General features: G+C 47.1%; 1 protein-coding gene across 1 annotated transcript in view; it reads left to right on the forward strand.

The window, feature by feature from the left end:
* The first annotated feature begins 8,666 nt into the window (after positions 1-8,666).
* Positions 8,667-16,129, forward strand: part of CAB39 (calcium binding protein 39) — a 42,811-nt gene continuing 35,348 nt past the window's right edge. Inside the window, exon 1 of the mRNA XM_065675459.1 lies at positions 8,667-8,820. The gene's annotated coding sequence lies outside the window, so the exon portion shown is untranslated. The remainder of the gene's footprint in view (positions 8,821-16,129) is intronic.

Here is a 16,129-nt window from a genome sequence, read left to right on the forward strand (position 1 = left end):
TGCTTTTGCCTTCTGATGGTCACTTTGCTAATGAGCAGGAATTGGCAGTGTCCCGTTGAGTCCCGCAGGTGAATCCCTTTGGGTCGGTGTTGAATGTGTCACCTTATTGATATGGAGACGAAGCAGCCGCAGCGGGTCAGAAGCACCGCGAGCCGGTGGGATTTCCCAGCGCCCTCTCCCGCCTCCAGCCCGGGGTAGGGATGTGCCCCAGCGATATCAGCGAGGACATCACGTCCCTTGCTGAAACGCTGTGGGTGTGTGCGTGAATGCAAACATACCTGCACACCCTGCTGCAGGGCTCAGCATGGAAACGTGGCCCCAGACGTGGTATCTCGCAGCTACCTGGTTTTATAAGCGTCCTACTTGGCAAGGGCCTGGGATGGGCTGGTGTAGTTGTTGCACCGGGAGAGGAGGGTTTGGGAGGGGAAGGTTGATAACTTGTCCTTAGTGCCAGGTAAAGGGAGCAGGGATGGGCTTCTTATCTCAGGTGTGTCCTGTGCACAGTGAAAGGAGATCCCACCACCCCTCATGTAGCCATTCCAGCTTGCTCACCAGCGAAAACTCCTCGTGTTGTACAAGGTTTTTCCAGCTCACGTGGGAAGCGGAGTGTTGCCAGTGTTTATACAAGGTGTATCCACATTGCCACACGATTCTCATGGCTCGGCATGGAAGAGACAGCAGCTGCACTGGGGTAGGGGCACAAGGAGTGGGTGCATGCCTGGCTCTGGGCACTTTGCTAGGGTGCTGGAGAATGGAAGCGCTGCCCATCACACAGCTTCTACCTGTGTTTGGCTCGGATGGTGGGTGAGGAAGAGAAGTCCCCCCACAAACACCCCTCCACCAGCACCTTGTGTAGGTGTTCAAAGTTGTTTTCTTTCTTCAGGGTGTGAAAGGTACACGAACAGCAAACAAAGAAACCTTCAAACAGTGCTCACCCCTTTCTCTTTCCTTTTTTCAGTTGGAAAGCCCAGGTAAAAACAGAGGGTTTGCTGATGAAGAAGCAACCATTTTCAGTGAAACCTGGAAGTGGGCAATGCAAAAGGAAAGCAGGAATTTGAGAGGAAAAGTCTCTCTGGTCTCAGTGGTGGTGGTAGTATCTCTTTCCTTGCCCCCACATTCTTCCTTGGCCCGGACTTGCTGCTCCTGCCTTACCCTCCCTCCTGCTTTCCTTGCCCTGCAAAGGGTACGCTCTGCAAAGGGGATGCCCTTCAAGGGGGGGATGCTCTACAAAGGGGATGCTCTGCAAGAGGGGTGCTCCCATAGCAAAGTGGCTCCCACGAATCTAGCAGGCAGGGGGGTGCTGGTGTCGAGGTGGTGGGTGCTGGAGACAGCCAGGTGTGACACAGGTCCCATTAGACTGTGGTAGCCCCCTGTGCCCAGCCGTGGTCCATGCCCAGCCCATGCTGAGTCCCCATCTTTGGTGGGACAAGCCCCTTGGCTTGCCCGTTGGCATCTGCTCCGGGTGAGCTCATTTCAAGGCTTATTTGTAAGACAGCCCCGCAGTGAAAAAGAGGAGCAGCTTTTGCTGTAAACAGTTATTTTACACCTCTCAGTCATGCCAAAGGCCTTTATTTTGGAGGCAGGGGGGGGTGCAGGCAGGAGCTGCCCTGGCTTTTGGGGAAGGCTGACATCTGTGCCGGGGATTGTAGAGACCCACCAGGCCAATGCAAATGAGCATTAAAAGGAGCTTTCTGCAGATTCCCGCTTTCCTTTCGCATTGCCCACTGCCAGGTTCCACTGAAAAGGGATTCTCCTTCATCAACAAAGCCTCTTTTCTCTTTTTTTCCTGTGCTTTCCAAAAAAAAAACCCACAAAAAAAAAGTTTCTTTTTTTTTTTTTTTTTTTTTTTGCTATTTGTCCACATTTCACACCCTGGAGAAAGAAAACAACTTTTAACATCTGTTCCTGCAACTTTTGAAGCGGGAAAAGAAAGGCTCTTGAAAAGGGGGAAAAGTGTGGCAGATGTTGGCAGGTTCCCTCCAACGCAGATGTCTTGCTCCGAAGAAAACCTCCTTTGGGGCTTGGCGGGCCTGGGCTCCTCTTTGACTCGGGACACGCGACTGCCGAGCGAGCGGAGGGACGTGGGAAAGCGCCGCCGAACAAAAGGCCTTATTCAAACAAACCTGAGAGCCGTGAACAATCTAATAACCAGCACAGGAATGGGCAGTGCCCCCCGGGCCTGCCGGCGAGGGGACCGGGGCAGCCGGTGGCCACAGGACGAGGGAATGTGTCCCCAAGGCTGCAAGCAGGGGTGTCCCCTCCTTGCCCCCGTGACCTGCTCCCTGTGGGGTGTTCAACAGCGTGGTTTGGCCAAGGGCTGTCCTTTTGGAGGTCTCTGCTGGTCTGCAGACCTGGTGCATGGGAGGTGGCTGCCCCACGGCGGCAGCAGAGGAGGGGGCAGGCAGGTACCTGCGGGAGCGGGGGCTTTAATGAAGCTGTTAACTAAGAGGTTCTGCCCGTAGTAAAAGAATCCCCAACCCTATCAAGTAGGACCAGTTGAAGGATCCTCGTAAAGCTGGTTTTGACGAAAGAGGATTTTTTTTGAATGGAAAAAGAATATATTGAGAGAAAGAAGTGTTTTCTGTGAACCTTTTGTTCACCCTCTCCCCTTCTCTCCAGGTGGTAAAATGAAATGGTTTACAATAAGAAAAGCTGGTAATGTTTCAGTATGGGCACTTCATAGGAAAATGGGATGCCTGGAAAAAAAGGAGCAGAGCCAAGAAAAGTCCCATCGAAGACACTTAAACTGCAGCCGTTCCTCAGTTCGGGATGTGGTACCCTATGTATCCCACCTCAGGCTGGTGAGCAGGGTCCGCAGGGGGACCACGTGTCCTGCAGCCCAGCCAGGACAGGGTAGTGCTGGAAATAAGCTGTGGCAGAGAAGCAAAGGGTGATTTATCTGTGCATGGGGTGTGGAGAAGAGCATTTGCAGTCACCATCCATGATGGGGCACAGGACCAAAAGTGAGGGGAGCTGCGGCTGTGCTGGGGAAGGCTGCTCCGGATGCCCCTTGTGGGGGAAGGTTAAATCCTTGGAGCTGGGGTGATGCTGTCTGTACCAGGTCACTGTTGTTGGCAGTGGGGTTTGTGGCTGGGTGAGTGCTGTGTGGCATGCGGGAAAGAGGCACAGGGGATCTGGGAGTTGAGTCTTGATGTCTATGGTTGAGTGGTGGCCCATCAGGGCAATGTCCTATGCATTCACCGTGGTGTAGACAGGGGTAGGAGCTCAGCTGGAGGCTTATCTGCTCTAGAGATGTTTACAGGTGGAGAGAGAGAACACATCTGTGGCTTTGGACGTGCAGTATTTTCATCATAGGGGAAGTCCAGCTCCGGAAGCTGCACTGGATATCTTCTGGAACGTCTCTTGATGAAGATCAGCGCAGCAAACCTCAGTAGCCCCAGCTCAGCTTCCTCGGTACCAGGGAATGGCACCTGGGGTAGGAAATCAAGGTACTTTGGGAGCGGACTTCTGGGATAGGAAATAATTACAAGGCTGTTAACAGCTGAGTAACTCTCAGCTTCTCTTTCACACACCCCCGTCCAGCCTTCCTGTTAGGGATGTTAAGGATCAGCTGATGCTCCTGCTGTTGCTCAAGCCATCTCCTGCCTGGTGAGTTAGCCGTGCTCCCTGCCCCGGAGGAAGTGTTATCTGCTGCTTCGCAGCCCTGCTGCTGCTTGCAACACAGCTCCTAGGCCCTATAGGAAGAAGAAAACCTGATAAGCCATGTGGGTGGTGACAGGATGATGAGGGTTAGTCCCTTGCCTCTGCCCAAGGGGTGGTATAGGGGGGAAGAGCCAAGCTTGGTGGAGAGGGTTTAGGGGCCTTTGAGGGAGAACGCAAAGAGGGCTCTTGATCTTTCCTCACAGGGTGTCCCAGGGGTTGTTGTGTTCAGGAGGGCAGCTCCAGGGTTTCTTTTGCTTTGTGTGTGATAACAAGACTCACCTGTAATGCAGCAAGTGCTTGGTAAGCTTCTCTTTCACTGTAACACGAGTGCTGGGCTCCCCAGATGTCAGAACCCAGGGCTCAGCACCCTGTACCCCAGCCCCTGCACATCCTATTTTCTAGCCCTTGCACATCCTGTACAGTCTATGTCGTCTTAGCTTCTCAGTTCCTGAAGCTGCAGGACTTGAGTGAAGTTTCACCTTTGTGAGACAAATGTATTTTCTGTGAAGGGAAATGGTGAGGGGAGAGCAGGGGTGGCCATGGGGCATGAGGGACGGCCGTGAGGGTAGATCTCAAGGGGAGATGAGGGGTGGCCATAAGGGGTAGGGGCGGCAGCTCTACAGTGTGGGTCACTATGGGGGGCAGATGAGGGGTGGCTGCGAGTGGGGATCATGAGGGGAGATCAGTTTTCCCCCAGTGCCATTGGTTAGTGGTGGGCTTGGCAGTCCTGGGGTAAGGGTTGGACTCGATGGTCTTAAAGGTCTTGCCCAGCCTAGTTGCTTCTATGATAAACCATGACAAACATGGCTTTCATCTCAGCGTGGCCATGTGCCAGTGACAGCTTTCTTTGTGTAGTAGGTGTCTATATGTGTGCTGACCCCTCATCCTGACCCCCTGGCACAAAACACCACTTCAGCACCAACAAGGCTGCTCACCGGTGATGCTCTGTGGGGAGAGGGACTCGCAGCCCCTGTCCTTATCAACAGCATTTCCTATGGCTGCTTGTTTCTGGTGCTGCAGGGCTGGGATTGCAGCACCCCAGGAAGTGGGGAAACACTTGCTCTGCACTTGCTGGGTCAGCCTCAGTGCAGCTCAGCTGCTGCTGGGACAGCAGAAGACGGCAGGGTTTAGGATAGGAGGGTACCAGGTCTGTCCTGGATGGTACATAAAATCACATCCTGCTCTCAGAGCTAATCTCTTGTATCCATAGTTTTAGATTTATTTTGTTTAACCAATTAAAGCCAAGTGGTTTATGCTGCTTTTTGGTTTATAAATGCTGTCTGCTTTCAACTGTCTCTTCTCTTTAACTTCTTTTTTCCCCCCTCTTCAAATCCATCAAGGAACCTGTCCTTTTTTATAGGGATGAGGATTCCTCATTCCTTTGGAGGAACCAAAGGGCGTAGGAAGTCCTACCAGCTCTTGGGGCACAGTTGCTCAGTGTAAGGAAGATGAAAGCCCTGATGAGGTGAAGAGCAGTCAGGCTCTGTGAGAGGGTGGATGATGCTCCATGCTCTGGTCTGTGAAGGGGAAAAGTGCAGCTTGCACTTGTTTCAGGTTCTCCATAATGAGGCATATAAAACTAGTAACAAAACCTCCACGGTCACAACCCTTTTTTCGCCTTTCTTGTCTACATTTAACATTAGGAGCTGTGCCCTGGGTTTGCTCTGTCAAAAAGCGACAGAGGCCACAATACATATGAGCTCCCTAAGGAGTTTTCCAGAGGAATACCTGGGCTCAGGTGGGTGCTTGGGTGTCTTTCAGAGGTGATACAGATTTCACCATAGAATGTAAATGATCTCTCTTTCAAAGGTGAATCCCACTGAGCCCTTCCCCAAACCAGTGCCTGACTTTGAAAGTGGGGACAGGCAGAGCTCCAAAGTGCCCTTCTCAGGAGCCAGGGCTCCCATGAGGAGGAAGAGAAGCATGGAAAAGCTTACAAGAGCCTCAGGGAATGTCCCTGCATGTATGTGCTGGAGTGGCTCAACGCAGGTTTAAGTGTGACTTGGCAATGGCTCCTGTGTTAACTCAGCTTCACAGCAGCTGGGACCAAATCCAGCTGAACAGCAGCACTAAGCCCAGGCCATTCACTGCAGTGGTTCTCTGCTGTAAGAGGTAATTAATTAGCTTCTGCAAAGTCCTTTGAAGGGGTGAAGCTTCAAACCTTAAACGGGGGGGTGGGGTGTGTATGTGCGTACTTAAATCTGAACCAAGGTAGTAAATTTGGCTCATAATTTTCTTAAAGCCTAAGCCAACAGGGAGAGCATCTTAAAAATAACCAGAGCCCTCCAGTCATTTGGTAGTGCTGAGCCTGAGGAAGAGGAGGGTGCAGCAGAGAGATTAAGAAATAAGCCTTGGTCCCTGGGGATGGGGATGGCGTAGGACAGAGACCCTTGGGGCTGCTGCAGACCTACTTTAAAATCATATCTGAGAGGCAGTTGTGTGGGTGCTCTCTTCAGGAAAGCATCCCTGTGTGAATGGCATCCCACTAGCAGGATGCTCCTGCAGGAATGCATTGGCCCAGCCTGGGTTTTGGCTGAGCCACAGGAGCTGGTGGTGCTCTCAACAGCCTCCCTGCTGTTGGCCGACTTCCTCTTGGCCTTAAGGAGAGTTGAGGGAGGCTCTGCACATGCAGGACCTCGCACAAGGGAGGCTGGCTCTGCATAGCGAGCTCCTGCCGTGCAGGACCCAGCATCCCGCATGGGATACAGCGGCTCTGCGTACGGTACACCCAAAGGAAGAAAAGAGGTGAGTAAAACAGAGCTGCTCAAAGGAGGATTCATTTCACAGGAGGATATATTATTTTTCCCTACTTTGACCATTTGTCAGTGCAGGATGGTGATTAATGGAGCTGAACCTTGTGCCTCAAACTAGCAGCAAAACCCCCTAGGATCCCATTCAGCTGCCTGTCCCTCCTGAGCAAAGCATCCAAGTACTTGCCTTTCTAACTGCCTTTGTTTGTTTCCTCCAGCAAAGTAACTTGGATTTTTTAACATTTACTCACTTCCTAATTTGCAAGGATTAATTAAGTCACAATGGATGTCTCAGTCCTGGCTGTGAATAAGTGAATTGCTAGTGTACTAAGAGCTCTCTCACATGTTCAATTTAATTCCTGCTTCTAAGAGCTTAGGAAAATCACGCTCTCTCTGCCCAGGGATTTCCCTGCAGTACACCACACAGGGTTGGTAATTGCACTGAACCTATTCCTTGCATGATCTTTTTTCCAATGGTCATTTATAAAGTAATAGTGTCTATTTTCCAGGAGCTGATGTCAAATCCCTGTGCCAGCGCTTGCCTTTAATGCCTACTTTCTCTGTAGTCAGTGCCCTGAATTTTATCTGTTTAAAGATGAATGTCTTTTAGCATAATTACAGGTTAACAATTTGAATGCAGACATATGCACCCTTTCCACCCTGGCTTTGGAACCGGCTCACAAGTGGGATATACAAACTGCCAATGTTTTGCCGATGACGCAACGTGGGTCAAGACGAGCTTGGCAACCCATTCCCCAAGGGGCTATCACCCTAGGCACGCAGCGTCTCCCCCTGACTGCTCCATGTCCAGAGCTGCTTCATCTCTTATATCTTTATGTAAGAGCAAGTATTGGGGGATATAAGCAAGGAAGTAAGTATAAATATAAATATATATATTTACACTTGTTATATCTTTTTATCCATGTGTATATATATAAAGTGTGTATATATATCATACATAAAATATATACACATAATATCTGTTATATCGCCCAGTGAAAACTCTCTCTGTGCTTCTATGCTGCTGGATGCAGAGATGGCTGTAAGTGTGGTGAGAAACATATCTCTGCATCCCAGGTGTAGCACACAGCTGACTAAGCAGGCTGATTCAAGAAGACCTGTTGGCCGAGCATTTCACATGTTCTGTGAAGTCTTTCCACAATAGAGACAGCACCAGGAATCAATTTTCTTCTGGTGTTAAGGAGTCGTTTCCCAGAGGACGCTGCAGCCAAGCCAAGGGAGGCCATCAGGGTGGGAGCTGGAGGAGAACAAGGTGACTTGGAGCAGGGGAGCCAATGTACTACAAAGGGTCCAGGAAAGAAAATCCATGTCACAGGGGTGAGAAGTTGGACTGTGAAATGCTGGAGGTTGCTGCGAGGCTGCTTAAAGTTACAGCTAGGGCAGAGTACATGGGATATATAGCCAAAATGCAACACATGGGGCAGCACAATGCCAGCCAAGCACTGCCAGAGCTCTGGGCTCTCTCAGACATATGGGATGGTATTTGTTGCCTGGGTAAGAAGACTGTTTTGGCTTATGTTTGAGTTTGTTCGGTTTTAACTTGGTAAACTTCCAGCTTGGAGAATGCCTGCCAGGCATGGAAGAAGAGAGGAGACCCTGCAGTCCCCAGGGGAGTTTGTAGGTCCCGCACCCCATGCAAATCCCATTGGTCTAATTCAGGGTGAGCAGGGAAAGGGCTTTTGTGTTTCCCTCTTCCCATTACCTCAGCATGGCTAGAGCAGATTCTCACTGTCGAATACGAGCTTGCTGAGCTGTGAGTACAGCTGAAGCGAGAGGAGTTTCAGCCCCTCTGGACTACAGTCCAAAATGTTAATAATAAATAGAAATAATAAGACTAATAGAAACAAAGGCTAATAACATTGGGATATATCTTATTATTATTGGAATAATAACTAATAACGTTGGAATAACAGTAAACAATGGAAGGAATGGTAGCAAACGCTGATGACACGAGCCCGGGCTGCCGCAGCCCCCAGCCCACCGCTCCTACTGGAGCCTTCAGCGCTTCCAGGGCGGGGAGGGGGAGCTTTGAGCCTTCCGCCGCGCTTCCGCTTCGCCCCCGGTGCGTGTCCCCCGCGTGTGCGCCGCGATCGGCCCTCCGCGCCGGCAGGGGGCGATGTCGTGCGGCAGCGGGCGGAAGCGTCGCCGCGCTCCGCCGCCCGCCGCCGCCGCGCTCCGCCGCCGGGCGAGGGAAGGGCCGCTGCGACGCAGCAGAGCGCGGGGCGGGGGGGGGGAGGGGGCCGGGCGAGCCGGGGCCGCGCCGCGCCTCTGCCTGCAGCCGCCGGAGCCGAGCCGCCAGCCGCTGCAGCCGGGGCGGTCGGGCCGCCAGGGGCAGGCCCCGCCGGACACGCCGCTGAGGAGGTGCCAGGCCGCGCTCCGCACGCAGGTACTGAGGCGGTGGGGCCGGGGGCCGGGCCGGGGCACGGCGAGGGGGACGGAGACCGCCGGGCCCGGCGCGCATTGTCCGCCACGGCGTGAGGCCGGGTCGCGAAGCGGTGCCCCCGCGGCTGGGGCGTGCTGGGCGGCCGGCTGGGGCAGGGCAGGGCCGTGTCTTGCGGGCCGCGGGGAGCGCGGCCTGGCCCGGCCGGTGCCCGCCGCTTGCCGGCCCCCACTGCCGGGTCGGCAGCGGCCGGGTTAGATGGGCCTCGGAGGCGGTGCCGCCTCTCCGGGGCTTGCTGTCGGCCTGGGCAGAGGGCAGGTCCCAGCGAGTGCCGACTGCCCCCGGTGCGGCTGGGGGGGAGGTGTCGGTGTGTAACAGCTGGAGGCAGCGTGAAGGGGAAGGGCACAGGCCAGCGTCTGTGTTTAGTAGTGCGGCAGCGCCTTGTATCCCGGAGTTCCTCAAATGCAGCGCCGGGCAGCGAATTAAGATGCAAAGCTGCGCCGGGTTTACCTCAGCCCGCAGCGGAGGAGCCGGTTATGGGGCGGGAGGCAGCCGCTGCCGCACGGCCCGGTCTGGGGTGGGCAGAGGGGCGATGAATGCTCTGCCCAGCTGGGGAAGACTGAGCCCTTCGGTCAGGAGAACACCCAGTTACAACCTCTTCTTTGTTATGGCTTGTGTTACATGAATCGATGAGAGGTGCGGAGCAGGCACGAAGTTACACAGCCCGCTCAATGTCCAGGTCTAAGGCCTCTTCCTACAATTGTTACTCACGTTCATCGTCCTCATAGGCCTCTGTGCTGGATATGAGGACTATGACGATCCTATTTTTGCAAACTATGCTGTGCTCCTTAAATAAAGTTTTTTTCATTGTTTTTCTACCAATCTGTGAATAGCACTAACACTGAAACCAGGATGTATCCAATATTTTGGGTTTTTTTTTTTTTTTTAATCAAAGGAAATGTAATTTTTGGTATATGATCATGTAGGTGCATAGGATTTATTTAAAGCCTATATGCAGCCTTATGGGAATGGTGTGATTTAATTTGCATGATGAGTCAAAGATTAAATTACATGACCTAGGCTCTTCAGTTTCAGTGAAGAGAGTAACAATGTTTGGAGGAGCAGTTTAAATGTGGATCAGAAATGAAAGTCGGTTAGCATCAACACGTGGCCAAGTTTTGTGTGTGTGTTTTTTGTTAGACTTACGTGTGAGAAAATCTAATTCAAGGGCCTGCGTTTTCCTTTCAACAGTATAGTTCACCGTCAGGAAATTTGGCTTCCTTTTTTACCCAGAGAGCTTATGAAATCATATACTGTCAGAGGAAATTTAACATCCTGAGCTCGCGCCTTGGCATCTAAGCTTTTAAATAGTAGATTTTTTACTATCTAAAACACTGTGTACCTTTAGTTAATACCTGCTACCTAATACCTGTTGATGTGGCACATGCCTTTAATTGCAGAGAAAAGAAAGGCGAAGAGATATTCTGTGAATTATAAGTGCGGCACCTGTTTTGGGATCAGAAATAACTTGATTTTTATCATTTGGCAGCTTGTTGGATGTTTAAGAGTGGCATGGTGCCCTCTGCCCCTATGTTTTGGTGAGATTCTATCTGTCATGGGCTTGATTTTGTAAGAATATTGTATTTTACAATTAGCTTTATAGTGGTCTTGTGATGCGAGACCCTGAGTCAGCAAGGTAGTATATGCTTGGCTTAAATTTTCTTGTATTTAAACTGTAATCTCAATGGTAGAGTGATACATGTGCTATAGGGGAATTTACTTGTTCAGACTGAAAAAGCACCTTAGTACAGGTGGAGATCGTGTTGGGTGGTGTTGCGAGTAAGCAGAATAAAGGTCTTGTAATGTAAGTTTGTATGTGTGGGCTGGCATGCTGCTGAGTATTTCTATCTGCTGGCAGCATTGGGTTGATTTCACTTTAATTGCTTTCTCTTTATATTGACACGGAGTTCTGAAACTTTGATTCATTCTGTACACATTTAATGCATAGTTGGGGATGGAGAAGTATAAAATAGAACCTTTTTTTTTTTAAGATATATGTATTTGTCCAAATAAAGGAGACTAAATAAAAGTGCCAGTTAAATAACAATTTGTGACAATATGTCTCTGAGAGATAATTGTGCTTATTGGGTATTATCAAGCCACAGACAAATGTGTATTCCCATCGGGGTGGGATAGTATTAAGAAAAACTCCACCTCTTAGAATTCCTTGTTTGTTTTTATGAAACATTCAGGAGGGAACGGTGTCTATTTTGCATTCTGTTGTGGAAGCTAATGCATGTCTTATTAATTAATGGATGGTAGTTGAGTGAGACCTTAGTGTTGTGTTCTCCATGCTGTAGTTTCTAGGGTTTTTGAATACTGGAATTACCAACCAGTGTCCTCATTTTTGAATCAATTCTGTATTGAGCTTCTAAATATTTCTTTTAGTGTGATGTTTGCAGCCTTAATTTTTTTGTGTGAAATCTTTCTGAAATCTTTGATAATTGCTGTAATGTGCTTAGAGGCATTAGACACTTGCTAAAAGGATGTTTTCTTTGTACTGTATGTAGAATGGGGCTCTAGTAGTTGATGCTGATTTGAAGAAGGAGCCTAGATGACCTTTCAGATTCCCTTTTGGCCCTGCTTTTCTGTACTTCTGACACCCTAAAACATGGTTTAATTACAAGAGCAACTATTAAAGTGTAATTACCTTTGTCTAATTGGAGGCATCTTGCAGCTTTCTATCAAAATAAGATTTGACTCATCGGCTCCTTCAAAATGAATAGTACCACAACAGCCTGCAGCTATTTATGTGAATAATGTGCAAAGCAGAAATATGGGTTGACTTTTGAATACTGTATTTTTGATGCTGTACAGTTAAAGTCTTGTAAATTTAGCAATTTCTGATAAGGAAAGAATGGGCTGTGCACACTTCTGTCAATTCTTACCTGCAATAGTTAAAGCCAGATACACATCATATTGGACAAACCGCTTTTTAGTCCAATGACCCTAAGTCGTAGTGTTCACTGTAACTGTATTTTTGTAGCTGTAGATAAACCTTAAGCAAGATGAAAAATTCCTTTTGGTGTTACTGTTCAAGATTGTGCTGTTCTAACTGGACAAATGCGATGCCCCTGGTTTCTTGTCTAGTTTAGGGTTTTTATTATTCTGCGTAGTTTGCAACTTCAGCTGTCATTCCCTTCCTTGTGGGCTCTCTTCTTTCCCCATGTTTTTGCTTGGTATCGTGCTTCTTGCACCACAAGATGTAGAAGTGTGCACTAGGAAGAAGCCGAATGTCTTCAGTTAGAAGGTGAAACTTTATGCTGAGATCCCTCCTCCTTCTCCCCCCCTCCCCTGCCCCCCAAGTACAAACACAAAGTTAAATTAGAAGATGAGGCTGTCTTGAATTATTTTAATGGACATGAGCTAGACTTATTAAATGCATGCTTATGGAGTACCTAAGGCTTAAACTGGTGTCATGTGAGTTCAGTCTTAGCCTGAGCAAATCAATGTGCTTTCATTATTCCACCTGATGATAAAGTGGCACATTCATTTGTCCCTATTTAAATAGTCTATAAAGGATTGAATCCAGTATTTATTCAAACTGGAAGGAGATGGAATACTGTGTGCTTACAGGAATAACTGTGGTTGTTCCTCAGCAGCCTTCATGCCCTGTTTTTTTTCAGACAGCATTAATTTAGAAAGTAAATTGCATAGGTTTAAATAAACAACTGCAATTTGCTTTCCGAATCCCTTGATTTGAGTATTCCAGCTAATACTTCGTATACTTAAAAGACACTATAAAAAGTTCAAGACTGTGGACTTCAGATATACTAAAATGGAGTAATTTTAAGCCTATCCACAAGGCCATAAAATTCTGGGGGGGCATCACTGAATGTTTGTCCAGTGCATCACTGTTGTTTGTTGTCTTGTTGCCTTTATTTTTTTTTTCTTTTTAGTTTTATCTCTCTTTTTGTTATTTCCATTTTCATTATCATTATTAGTATTATATTTAATTATTAAACTCTTTTTATCCCAACCCATGTTTTTATCTTTTTTCCAGTTCTCCTCCCCATCCCACTGTGGGAGCAGGGGCTACATGGTAATTAGTTGCCAGCTGTGGTTAAACCACAACAATATTGTAGATAATTTTCCTGTTTATTGGTAATCTGCTACTTCTCATACAATAACTAGTTCCTTTTTAAAGATCTGTTAGCTCTATAGTTGTGCCCTCAAATACTTTGAGAATTCATCTCTAAAAAGTTAAATATAGCAAGACAGTTCAAAACCTGAGGAGTTATAATTAGTACAGAACTGTACTATTAGTGTAACGTGTGTTTCTAAGTTTGGAAACATCTTTGGTTGAAGTTATTTAGGAGTAACTAGGAGTTATTTTTAAGTGGTCAGTTATATTGTCAAGTGTTTCACAGTGAAAATGGCTGCACCAGTGAAAAATTACTGTGTGCTGCCTTTGATCCTTACCCTGTTGTGTAGGGGTTTTTGGATCCATATGTGTTGGTAACAAATTCATTTTTCATACTAAAATAATGTAACTAGAAGTTCAGCTGCAAACCCTGCAAGATCTGAAACGTGATGCTTAAAAATACTGAAGATAGAACTTGGCTATAAATTAAATTGAATTAATATGTCAGCTTTTCAGGGAGTTGAATATGCGTGATTGCAGGAGAAGTACTTATGTTCAGTCATTCGTGTGTATGAAATGCCTTAGCTCCTTTGAAGATATCTGTGTTAAAACATGTAATGAAAATAATGAAAAGTGTTTCCTGAAATGTGGAATGCATCATCATCCTCTGGCTGCTAGAAGTGCCCAGGCAAACAACCAACCTCTAAAGAAATGCCTATCTGAAAAGCTTTTATTGTTTTATTTACTGGGTTTTAAGTAAAGCATGCTAGTGCCTAGAAAGATGACGAAAGACTTGAGGAAGACCACTCCGTCTTGCCAGCCAGCTTCTGTCTGGTGCTGTTTCGGATTTTGCCAGGCAGAAGTTGACTCTGTGACTTCCTCTGTTGTTTTGCTTTTCACTCCCCTGGACAGGAGCTCACTTGGGAAGGCTTAGTATGGATGGATACCTCTTGTTCTTTCAGGTATTCACTCAGAGCCGTGCCAGCTTCCCAGGTCATCTGCTGAGGAGGTTGCTTCAGAATAAACCGGTAGACACTGAGTTATCAGTTACATCTTGGATGATGTGGTAGATGTGTGTGCTGATAGCACATATTCAGAGCATCCTGTGCAACAGAATCTCTGATCTCTTCCTTAGGGTAGGCATTTTCAAGAGGTTTTGCTACAGTTGTAGAAATTAGGCAAAAGGTAACTTGTGTCATATTTTACCATGATTGTTACATGTGAATTTGGTTGTTAGGTGTGAAGTGTGCCGTTTACTGCTTTGGCAGATTATACTCCTTTTAATGTATGTCAAAAGATATATTCCCCCCCACCCCAAGGTATTGTAGTGCTTTATAAAGTTAACTGGCATATAACATTTGGACTTTATTGAATATAGTGTGTAGACAAAGAAAAGGCGAAATGAAAGTTTGTTCACAGGGAAGTAAGAGTTTAGGAAAGAAAATGTAGGGGTGTTACTCTGTCTAAATGAGACCTTAGTGATAGACATGCACTGAGTGTAACACAGGTGATCCCCGAGAAGTCTCTCCCACACAGTTTATGAATGCATCGTTCTTCTAACCTGTAACACCTGCTATTCAAGTCCCAAGTTTCTTCTGACCAGAGATTGGTATGATGGAGAAACTTTGTGGGGGAATTTAAAGAGCTACCTTGTAGGGGAAGGAGTTGAGGCACAGTTCTTGATACAGGCTTTGGGTATGCTCAGTACTGTTAGAAAACTGTTGATGTTGAGAAAGCAAAGTGGATCTCTCAAAAGGTAATGTATTCAGAACTTCATTCTGCTTATTATTTGGTACACAAAGTTTAAGTGATAGCGTTCAGGTTGTTTTCAGTAGGACCTTTTGTTTGTCAGTGCAGTAGAGAACACATGCACTGACAAAAGGGCATCCTTTTTTGTGTGCTTTAGTTGTGATGTGGCATTTGGTCTTTTACTTCGTTGTATAAAACTCAGTTTACTGAAGCCATCAGGATTCAGGTCCTGTGGGCTTTTTACTGGTTCACAGATATTAATGAAGGTACTTTCCACAGTGTTCTTCAGCAGTGTGGTTATTCTTCCTCTTTTTTCTCAGTTAATGATGCTTAAGCACAAAGAATTTTTTCATGTATTTGTGTGTGTGATGTTGTGTGTATTATGTGGTGGTGCACTTCCAGAGCTTTTTTCTGGTGACATCCATTTGTGGTGTGAGATTTAATTACCTAAACATAGATACCTAATAGTATTTTAGATGCTCCAGGGCATCTGCCCAAGACAGGTAGGAGGGTTGTGATTTTCTGATGGGGCAGTTGGGAGACTAGCTGTGCTGTTCTCCAGCTTTGCCATTTGCAGTGTTGTTTATCATTCAGGCACCTGAATTGGTGCTGTGGTATTAGTTAGCCTCAGAATCAAGAAGAGGATGTGGTGACCACATGTTAGGCACTTGAGTTGTGTGTTGCCTAATGAGAAAGGAGGATTTGGGGTAGAATTCTGCTCTCTGGGGCAGTACACGAGTGAGTCTTGACTGAGGATTTTGCTGTTCTTTGCCTTGTTGAATGCTTTCCAACTTAAAAATCAAATCAGGAAGAGTACTTGTGAAAAACTGGTCTTCTCTGTAGTCTGATGTAGTTTGTCAGTGGGATGAATGAAGGCTTCTCTTTAAAGAAATAAAGTATGATTGAGGAAAGCTAAAATTATCAAGACAATCAGAAAACCTTAAATCTTGAAGCACTGGGTGTTCAGCTTGCTGCTTGAACATGAGAAATTCAAATACGGTCTGAAAGCAAACTCGAGCTCTAGTGACAAGGGCAAACAGACTTTTTCCATGGATTTCATGGATAATGACTGAAAATGAAGGAATCTTCTTGAAAATAATCATAAATTTTCTAAATAAGTGGTATTCTGGCTGTAATTATTGAGATTGGTAATCTCCAAGAACAGCAGTATATTGACTCATCAGTATTGACTAACACAGTTCCGGTTTACATCTATAATTGCCATTGAGCAATATTTAAACTGCTAACTCTGTAATAGGGTGGAGCTGGAGTAAACAGTTTTTCTGTTAGGAACTGCATCCATTCACAGAGCATTTTGGGCAGAGTCCTGGCATAGCTGTGCTGTCAGACTGGTGTTACTCTTAACCCATGTGGTAGGGTGTGGGGACAGACATCCTTAGATCCAAAAGAGCTTCTATATTT

The sequence above is a fragment of the Lathamus discolor genome, chromosome 3 (genome assembly GCF_037157495.1).
Source record: "Lathamus discolor isolate bLatDis1 chromosome 3, bLatDis1.hap1, whole genome shotgun sequence".
Taxonomy (NCBI): Eukaryota; Metazoa; Chordata; class Aves; order Psittaciformes; family Psittacidae; genus Lathamus; species Lathamus discolor.